This window comes from Gossypium hirsutum, chromosome A06 (genome assembly GCF_007990345.1).
Source record: "Gossypium hirsutum isolate 1008001.06 chromosome A06, Gossypium_hirsutum_v2.1, whole genome shotgun sequence".
Taxonomy (NCBI): Eukaryota; Viridiplantae; Streptophyta; class Magnoliopsida; order Malvales; family Malvaceae; genus Gossypium; species Gossypium hirsutum.
This window is the reverse complement of record NC_053429.1, coordinates 37408645-37418248: the sequence shown is the minus strand read 5'-3', so window position 1 is coordinate 37418248 and position 9604 is coordinate 37408645. Positions and strand designations below refer to the sequence as shown.

The 9604-nt window shown below is 36.5% G+C and overlaps 1 non-coding gene across 1 annotated transcript; it reads right to left on the bottom strand.

Annotated features, from left to right (window-relative positions):
* Positions 1-1653: 1653 nt before the first annotated feature.
* LOC121231112 (small nucleolar RNA R71) lies at positions 1654-1760 on the bottom strand. The gene has a single exon (XR_005929180.1). It is a non-coding gene; the product is annotated as a small nucleolar RNA R71 (small nucleolar RNA).
* Positions 1761-9604: the final 7844 nt, after the last annotated feature.

Here is a 9604-nt window from a genome sequence, read left to right as displayed (position 1 = left end):
GGAACGGAGAAAAGGTAAGGAATTACCCCAAGGAAGCCAATTGATCCATCTTAGAAGCCGGATTCATCATCAAGACTGAAGATCTCTCCTCAATTTCCCTTCAGGAGTTTTGGGTTTTCTTTATGTTTTGTATTCGTTATTCTTCTGAGATGTTTTCTTATTTAGTTATGAACTAAACCCCTAAATACCTAAGGGGAATGAAACCTAAGACGAATCTTGTTATTATTTTCTGAATCGTATGATAAATATTTAACTTGTTCTTAATTATGTGTACTTAATTCTTGTTTTGATATCCCAGGATACTGATTCAAGACACGCTCTTATTCAAAGGAGGAGTAGACCCTGTCTAAGAGTACTTTTGTCATAATTAAGCGGAGTTGATTGCGTGCCTAGAAATAGGGTGACAAGATTTTGTCGGATTAGGGTGAAACCTAATAAGGGGATCCATAGATCGAGTTAATGCAACCCTAGAGTGTTAATTAGAGAAAAGTCTCGATTATTCAATTTAGGGATTAGACATTATTAGTCTTGAATAGGGATAATAACATAACTTAGGGATCTCTACTGAATAAGTTGAATGGATACATCGTCCGGTTCGGAGCCAGAATAACAAGTAAAGTCTAGGTGGATTTTTCCTTAGGTATTGTCTCAAGTCAATCGATTTTCCCAAAAGCAATTCCCCAATTCTTTTCTATATGTCTTCTTAGTTTAAATAATTAGTTATTTAAAACAAAACTTTTTATTCTTAGCTAGATAATAAAAAGATAGTTATTACTAGTACTTTTGGTTCCCTTGGGTACGATATCCCAGTCTTGCCATTACTATACTATTGTTCGATAGGTGCGCTTGCCTTTTCGTTGTGATAATAGTTAGTTTAGGTTTGATCTTCATTATAAATTTTTATTACTTGTTACGAATCACGCGATCAAGTTTTTGGCGCCATTGTCGGGGAACTAAAATATTAGGAATGTTAAATTTTTATTACTTTAGCCATTTATTTTTCTTGCAATTTAATTTAATTTAATTATTTTTATTATTTATTAATTTACTTTTTCTTTCTCTTGGTAGGTTTTTATAGTTTATGACTAGAAGAAATCCGTCAGGACCATTACTTTTTGACGAAGAAATCGATCGTACAGTTCATAGAAACCAAAGAGAAATAAGGCGCAGCTTAAGATACACGAAGAATGAGAAAAAAACAATACTTAATCCCTAACTAAAGAGATGGCTGAAAACCAAGGCAATCAGCTACCTCCTACAATTGCAGCTAATCAAAATCCTGCTCCGTGCACTATGTATGATTATGCTGAACCTTCTTTAACAGGAACTGAGTCTAGCATAGTTAGACCGGTTGTAGCTGCAAATACTTTTGAACTGAAACCTAACACAATTCAAATGATACAACAGTTTGTTCGGTTTGATGGTTTGCAGGATGAAGATCCCAACGCTCACTTAGCAAACTTTTTGGAATTTTGCGATACATTTAAAATCAATGGTGTTTCTGATGATGTCATTTGTCTTCAGTTATTTCCTTTTTCATTAAGGAACAAAGCTAAACAGTGGTTGAACTCATTACCACGAGGGTCAATTACTACTTGGGAGCAAATGATCGAAATTTTTTTACTAAAATACTTTCCGCCGGCTAAAACGGATAAATTATGTAATGATATCTCTTCTTTTTTGCAGATGGATTTAGAAACACTTTACAATGCATGGGAGAGATACAAGGACTTACTGAGAAGGTGCTCTCACCATGGGTTACCGCTTTGGCTTCAAGTCCAAACATTCCACAATGGTTTGAATCCCTTAACTCGGTAAATGGTTGACGCAACTGCTGGCGGAACCATCAACAACAAAACACCTGAAGAGGCCTATGAATTCATTGAAGAAATGCCACTGAATAACTATCAGTGGCAAGTCATGAGGACTAAGCCAACAAAAACAGCCGGCGTTTATAACGTCGACTCAGTTACCAGGCTGTCAAATCAGGTAGAACTTCTCAATAAAAAGATTGATGGTTTACTTGGTTCTACGCAGGTACATCCAGTAATGAGGTGTGACTCAAGCGAAGGAGGTGTGCATATAGAATATCAATCCTTCAATCCCACAACCGAAGAGGAACAAGTCAACTATATAGGTAACAATAACTTTAGATCTTAAAATAACTCATACAGTAATACTTATAATGCAGGTTGGAGGAACCACCCAAATTTCTCCTGGGGTGGTCAAGGGAATCAAAACCCACAAAATCCTCAGGGTTTTCAACAGCCACCTTATCAACAAGAGAAGAAATCTAACCTTGAGGGGATGCTCTCAAAATTTATATCAATGTCAGAAACCTATTTTCAAAATACCGAGACAGCACTTAAAAATCAACAAGGATCGATCCAAGGACTCGAAACTCAGATAGACCAGCTTTCCAAATTGATCTCTGAACGACCACAAGGTAGTTTGCCAAGTAATACCGAACCTAACCCAAGGGAAAAACTCAATGCAATTAATACTCAAGATGACGAAGGAGTCGTTGAGCCTGAACCAAAACCGAGGCAAGAAACAGTGGTAAGCAAAAGGATAGATGAGGTAGATCAAAATACAAACAAACCAGTGACTATCGAATATAAACCTCGTGTGCCATACCCTAACGCGACAAGGAAAGACCGCTTAGACAAACAATTCGGTAAATTCCTTAAAAGTTAAAAAAAAATTACATATTAACTTACCGTTTATTGAATCTTTGTCGCAGATGCCAAATGCAATGAAATTTTTAAAAGAGATTTTAGTAAATAAGCGGAAGTTGGACAAAGCGTCATATGTGGAGCTAAACACAGTCTGCTCAGTTATTCTAAAAAATAAGCTACCCTACAAATTGAAAGATCCAGGGAGTTTTACAATTCCTTGTTTCATTGGTAGTTTAGATATAAGTCATGCATGAGCTGATTTAGGGGCTAGTATTAACGTAATGCCTTACAAAATGTTTAAGCAACTAGGTCTTGGGAAACCTAAACAGGCTAGGATGAGCATTCAATTGGTATATAAAACTATAAGATTCCCTAGGGGTATTATTGAAGATGTACTCGTGAAAGTAGATAAGTTCATATTTCCCGTTGATTTCGTTGTTCTAGACATAGAGGAAGATAATAACACCCCTTTGATTTTAGGGAGGCCTTTTTTAGCAACTACTAAAACAATTATTGATGTTGGCATAGGTGAGCTTACACTTCGTGTGGGAGACGAAACGATCACCCTTCAAGCTTGTAATTCTGGCATCACATCGAAAATTGAAGGTAATAGTCCACACCAATCTACTAAAACTAACAATATGACTTTGCAAAAATTAAGCTTCAAAGAAGTTCACGAGCCATGTTCTAGAAATGATAGAGAACACAATCATGAAGAACGAAGGCTACGGATAGAGGAGCTAGACGAATGGCGAGCACACAAACCGAGAACACATGATAAACTGAAACTACGTCAAAACAAAGTCGATACCTCTCCTAATCAACTTAAGGTTGGCGATAAAGTCTTACTAGATGTCGCAGATCCCCACATTGTCACTACCATACTGAATGAGGAAATCCCTCTTACGGTATTCACTATTTTTCCATTCGGTATGGTAGAGGTGAGTCACCCCAAGTTTGGCACTTTTAAGGTAAACAACACCCGATTAAAACCCTATTTTGATGAGATTGATAGCAGGAATGAGGAGTATAAACTCTTCGAACCACCCTGACCATTCATCGGAGAGGTAAGTCGAGCTTAGACTATAAATAAGTGCTTCTCGAGAGGCGACCCAGCACTAACATATTCTCATTTATTTATTTTCAATTTCTAACATTTTAAATCATTAACTTTATCTTTGAATTGCAAAGTTTCTCAGCATACATGGACAGGCACACGGGTGTGCCTAAAGCCATGGCCAAGCAGGGGAAGAAACACGGCCGTGCGATACGGCAGTGTAAAAGCAGGACAGGGGATGTGATAAATCCCCACAGCCGTGCGACATGGCCATGGGTGAACTTGATAGGTGAACACGGGCGTGGGAATGGAAAAACACGGGCGTGCCAGGGGCAAGGCTCAATTCTGTTTCTTCGACACGAGCGTGGTACCCTAACACACGGGCGTGGGAGAGGCGAACAAGGCTAGGCATGACCGTGCGATATGGCCATGTGCCACACACGCCTCAGACACACGGGCGTGGGATAGTAGTAGGGCACGACCTAAATTGCAAAATTCGAAAAAACACGGGCTCACTTTCAAAGTACACGGGCGTGGCTTTAGGCCGTGTGCACCTCCCCTATATAAGCAAATCACTGTTCATTTTCTTCTTCCCAGCCGAAATCTCCCCTTCTCCACTCTCTAATCCCTATTTCGGCCACCATTCCCCAGATTATCATTTCCCCAACCCCAAACCATCCTAAAATGCACTTCCCTTGCATTAATCCTCACTTTCCCATCTCTTTTCCCTCCATTTTCTTTCCACACGGCTGTACCCCCCGTCATGCTCGTGCGCAGCCTACAATTTCATTTTTAAAGCTCAATATCTCTCCCTTAGCGCCTTCAATGTCATCTTCAAGAGGAAAGAAAATTACCGTAGCAGCCTCGAAGAAGAGGAGCGTCATCTTCCGCGGGTCTACATCTCATCGCAAACCATCCAGTGATAAAGATGTTTAGAAATATTTATTTTATTATTTTATGTTTTTAATTTTTATTCAAACTACTTTTTAATTTTTAATTTTTGATTTTGATTTTTATTTTTTTAGCAGATTTAAAATTTTATTATAAATTTTGGTTATTTCTTTTCAAGTACTTATTCTTCCTACTATCCCATAAAAAGTTCCTGATTTTATCACAGTTATATAGAGCTCTTAAGCTCATCCTCACATAGGAACTAAAACTCCACCGGGAAAGGTTCTCCACGATTGCCATGTCTTGCTTGACCACGACCATAACTACCACTAGATATAATATTCTTTTGGCACAGGACTTATGGCCTAATGAACCTCTACGACCGCCAGAGTATCCTCCTCCACTCTCAAACCGATCACTCTCCAAAACTCTAGTTTGAGGAATTCATCATACAGGAAGTTTCACTTCTCTCCCTATCTTATTTTTATACTCTAATATCTATCTTTGTACATTGAGGGCAATGTGCATCTTAAGTGTGGGGGGTATTTATTTCATTATCAGAAAAATCTCTAAATAATCATCTTGTTCTCTTGAAAAAACTCTCATATCATATTTAGAATAAATTTTAATTAATTTATGATTTTGATTGATATATCTTGAATTAAAACATCAGGATTTATGCATTGATTATTTAAACTTTAGGACAATAGAGAATCAAGCATGATGAGTTGATTTTTAAGAATTCAAAATCTTAGGCTGTTTCCCTAAGTCTAGGTATTACTTTGAATTGGAATTCACGAGTCTAAACATCAAAAAGCCATAATTTTTGTAAGATTTTTGAGCCTTTTGAGCATTTATTCATCCTTTCATGCTCACTTTTATTATTTCTTTGAGTGCGTAAGTATTGAACTGTTATTCTAAAAACTTGCTTGATTATGCATGTCGAGACCACACCATTTGATTTGATATATCAAAATGATTAAGGCACTTAGGATTAACCCACTCATGCCATGAAAAGCCTACCTCCACGATTAACCCCTACTAAACCCCCTTGAGCCTAACAAACCATTTCTTGTATTACCCTTAATAATAACCTTTAACCCATTATTATTGAAATCCCATAAATTAATCCCCTATTTTTGTCGAGATATGAGTTGAATGGATTGCCTAGCTATGTTTTGTTCTTGATATTTAGTCTATATTATTTAACTTGTTCTTTAAAAAAAACACAACTATGTATGCATATCTGTAATTTCATATTCTGAGAGAAGCTCTGTTGTACGCAAGTGAAGATTAACTAGTTTTCTAGTTAGGAAACTTTTCAATTCAATCTCGATTCTAACCCTTTCTATTAGCTTGTGACCATACCCCCTAAGCAAGCCTCATTACAACCCTCTAAAGACCTTTTGATTGATGCATCATCTTAAATTAAAGCGGTGGAGATTTGATTTTCATGCAAGCCTGTGGTAATAAAGTGTTTAATATGTCAACAAGTGAAAGCGGAACATCAAGTGCCTACAGGTTTACTTCAGCCAATCATGATACCTGAATGGAAATGGGATCGAGTCACGATGGATTTTGTATCTGGGTTGCCATCGTCGGCAAGTAAGAAAGATGCGATTTGGGTTGTTATTGATAGACTGACAAAGTCAGCTCATTTTATTCCTGTACGTACGGATTATTCCCTTGACAAGCTAGCTGAAATGCATGTATCTCAGATTGTAAGGTTACATGGAGTACCTATTTCCATTGTGTCAGATAGAGATCCGAGATTCACATCGCGATTTTGGAAGAAATTGCAAGAGGCTTTGGGTACCAAGTTGCATTTTAGCACCGCTTTTCATCCTCAGACTGATGGCCAATCTTAATGGATAATTCAGATACTCGAAGACATGTTGAGGTGTTGCATTCTTGAGTTTGGTGGTTCATGGGAACGGTATTTACCTTTGATTGAATTCGCTTACAACAATAGTTTTCAGTCAAGCATTAAGATGGCACCTTACGAGGCTTTGTACGGTCGTAAATGCCGTACACCATTGTTTTGGACCGAGCTCAGTGAAAGTAAAATTTTCGGAGTTGATTTGATTAAAGATGCTGAGCAGAAAGTAAAGATATTCGTGAAAGTCTAAAGGCAGCATCAGATCGTCAGAAGTCGTACACGGATTTAAAACGAAGAGATATTGAGTATCAGGTGGGAGACAAAGTGTTTCTTAAAGTTTCACCTTGGAAAAAGATACTCAGATTTGGCCGTAAGGGCAAACTGAGTCCGAGGTTCATGGGGCCGTATGAAATATCCGAACGAGTTGGTCTAGTGGCATATAGATTGATTTTACCCCCTGATCTCGAAAAGATTCACAATGTTTTTTATGTTTCAATGCTTCGACATTACAGATCTGATCCTTCGCACATAATAAATCCCTCCGAGGTTGAAATTCAAGCCGATATGAGCTATGAAGAAGAACCGATTTGTATCCTAGCTCGTGAAGTGAAAAAGTTGCGAAACAAAAGGGTTCCGTTAATAAAGGTGTTATGGCTCAAACACGGGATCGAAGAAGCTACTTGGGCAATCGAGAACTCTATGAAAGAATGATACCCAAACCTATTTACCGGTAAGATTTTCGGGGACGAAAACTTCTTAAGTGGGGGAGAGTTGTGATAGCCCTAAATTGACCCTAGTCGGAAAGTGGTTTCGGGACCACAAAACCGAGTTATAAAAATAAAGAACCGTTATTTTCTATGTTTATTGTGCATGAACATGCATGTGTGAAAATTTCAATCTTTAATTTATTCATTTGAATGTGAATCTTTTTAATAGGACTTATGTGAGACAAATGTGAAATGGGATAGGTAATCCTAGAAGTGGTTCAATAATGCATGTAATCAAAAGGGTGGACTTGCATGTCAATTTCCCCACTTTGATAGTAGTGGCCGGCCATGACAATGAGGATAAGCAATATGTGATGGATAATAATAATAAAATAATGTATTAATGGCATAATTTATGAAAAAAAAAGAAAAAAGGGTGTTAAACTAATTAATTGAATAAAACAAAGAAAGGAAATAAGTGTTCATCTTTTAACATCTTTGGCCGAAAATTCTAAGAAGAAAGGGGAAGGGGAAACAAACATTCGGCCACTCCTTCTAGTCTTGAATAAGGTATGTAATTCATGGTAGCTTTTGAAATTGTTGAATGTATTAAGCTAGTTACTAAGTCCCTTAGTTAGCCCATGTCCAAATTTTGAATCTTGTTGGTAACATGAGTAATCGGTTAAGAGAAAATGTTCAAGAAATGGTTGTTGTTCATGTTATTTGGATGAAAAAAATGGTAGTTAGGTGAAGTAAAGTCTAACAAATGAGCACATATGTGCATTAGTTGCTAAATAGAGAAAAATCGGCTAACAAGTTGTGTACTAAGGCCGAAAATGATTTTGGATATTATTGGGTAATGTATGTGTTTTGAATTGATGGAGTGGAGATGATGCTTTAATTGTGTTATGAACAATTATATGTTAAATTAAGGTTTGCTAAGCTAGCTATTAAGGTGAAATGCAAATGTTAGTATTTGATTGCTAGTGTATATATGTGTATTAGCCGAGTTTTGAACTTGAATAATGGTTTGAGCACCATGTGTTGTATTGAGATCGTTTGAGTGAATTTATAGATATTTATATGATGAATTCGATTGTTGATATACATGCTTAAATAAAATATATACAAAGAATGTGTGAGAGAGTGATTTGGTAATAATCTGCTCGGGGACAGCAGCAGTAAGGTGATTTTGGAAAATCACCATAATTTGTAGGAGTTGAGTTAGAAGCTGAATAAATTATGTCATTAAATCTTGAAGAGTCTAGTTTCTTACAAAAGAAACTATAAAAACAAAAGAGTTACCGATCTTGAGATATTTGAAGTATTGTGGGGCTAAGTCAAAATGACTACTAGATTCCCTGTTCTCTTTTTATAAAATCAGTATAAATTGTACAAAAATGGCCCTAAGATAAAATTTATAGGCTTAGACTCCTTAATGAGTCTAGTTTCAAATTAAATAAACGAGAACATATTTTGAATTCTGTACAATGAGAAATTTGATTCGTAGTGAAGAGTAGTCAGTTTAGTCAAACAGTGAAACAAGGTGAAATTTAAGAAAAATCTGGTATTTTTGGGCTAAACTAAAAATTTTGAAAATTTTATGGATAATAGATAAATGAGTCTTCTGTCAAAAAAAATTTACGGCAATTGATTTGGAGTTTCGTAGCTCCATTTATAAAAACTTTAGTGACTGTTGCTCAAGAAGTCAGCTTATAGGGAAATTGTAAATATATTGTAAACATTAATGAAAATTTGCTAATGAATTATTTATTGATTTTTTTATAAAGCTTACTATAATCTATATGTGTGAAAGTCGAATCCATATGTATTATATTCTGAAAGAAATACTTGAATAGTCGATTAATGACTAGTTAAAATTTGTTGAACTTAAGCTCAAGAGCATAGGGGGCAATTTTAGATAAGGGAAAAGAGAAAGTAACCGAGTAGCCACTCCGCAACTGTACCAAATATCCGAGGGAAGTCTTCGAGTAATGAAACTTAGTTTATGATTTGATTAAGTCATGACATATAAGCATAACAAATAAACGGTGATATAATGATTCTACTTGAATTATATATTGAGGTGATTAGTTTATACCTATGACGGGTAACCGAATGTGCATAGAGATCATGTTATAAAGCCAATCAAAATCATGCTCTTTGTATGTGGCTATTGAGCCGAAATTGGTAAGGTTTGATAAGTGTCTTGTGTTTGAGCTTTAGTAATGAAGATGAAATATGGATGTGTCATGATTTATTGATATATGTGCATGATTATTCGAATGATATCCGGGCTAAGTCCCGAAGGCATTTGTGCTAGTGACTATATCCGGGCTAAGTCCCGAAGGCATTTGTGCTATTTACTATATCCGGGCTAAGTCCCGAAGGC